Source organism: Indicator indicator, chromosome 1 (assembly GCF_027791375.1).
Source record: "Indicator indicator isolate 239-I01 chromosome 1, UM_Iind_1.1, whole genome shotgun sequence".
Lineage (NCBI taxonomy): Eukaryota > Metazoa > Chordata > Aves > Piciformes > Indicatoridae > Indicator > Indicator indicator.
The window spans coordinates 67457599-67459007 of record NC_072010.1 but is presented as its reverse complement, the minus strand read 5'-3'; positions in this window follow the sequence as shown (position 1 = coordinate 67459007).

Genomic DNA, 1409 nt, shown 5'->3' with positions numbered 1-1409 from the left:
CAGTGGGTCTAGGCTTTCAGAAAAGCAAGAGCCTCTTTTCTGGTACAGTGGTTAAAGTCTGTGTATGAGGTATGAAGGAGGTACTTAGTCACTTCATCAAGCCCAAATATATTCAGACTCACATGTCTGATTCCATGAATGATGCAGAAAATAGACTGAAGGTGAGGATGAATGGGGCACTGTCCCACTATCCTGTTGAACTGAAGGGAAGGTGCAGCCAGGGAAGCACAAGTCACAGGTACATAAACAGAACAGGGCAAGCAATGCCTGATCCAGCCTTAGACTAGGGCAGAACTGGATTTTTTCAGCATCAAATGCAATCTTCCTGAAGCCTGTATGGACAGTGCAAGAATGTAACCTTTTGATGAGAAGTATATGCACCATGGACAACCTTATCAGACCAGAACACAGGTTGAAAAACATTTGGCATGACAACACAGATTCTTCTTGCACCCTTGCCAAGTATACCCGTGCCAATTCAACCAAACACAGTAACATACTGTTATTATAATTAGTTTCTTTACAAAGGGCCAAACTCTGTGTATGCCTCATAGGAACAACTGTGTGAGTGGTCCTTTTGTGCACAAGGCTCTGCAAGTTAATATGATTTGAAACCAATGTCACTTTCATTTGGTTGTAGTTTCTTTCCAAGGGAGAGTTGGTTGTGGTTTTGCAAGAATAATTGGGGAATTGTGCAGACTTTTAGACCTGATTATTTTTAATTACCAGTGCAGACATACAGGCCCATAGAATATGTGATGAGCAATAGGAATCACACCTCCAAAACCTCTCTGCTATCACAGGCAGTCACATCTGACACAATTATTAAGCACTTTTGCCCAGCCACAATTGCTCCTATATTAAGAATTATGGTGGCGTTACTATATATTAAAAAAAAGAAGAAGAAAAAAATTTAAGTTAATCTTTGACATATTTGAATTTACTTCAGAAATGAAATTCAGTCAAACCCTCTCCCTGCTGGAGTTCCCCTTCCAGGTCTGGTAGGGAAGGTGTTGCCATATGCGTATGGCATATAGGAGACATTCTGTTGTTGGATTTCATGCATTGTCCTTCCAGTACAGGCAAACGTTCTCAGTACCTCATAGCTGCCACTGGACTCTTCTGCAGAAACAGTTTAAGGGTTGTTTGCTCTTACTGTCCCACTTTGAACTCTGCTGTGGGATTTTGCTGTTGTTTAATTTATGTTCTTTTATTTTTGGCCTGTCTTTTATCACCAGGGAGTTGACCTCTGAGAAGTCTTATGCTGTCTTCCTGCCATTCTCAGCCCTCCTCTGCCCTGAGAACCAGGGCAGTTTCCTTCTTGGTTCTGTTGTGGTGAACTCAGGGCATGGATACTGAGTAAATAAATTAGTCATTTCAAAACTCTGATGTACCTTGAGAGGCATTAT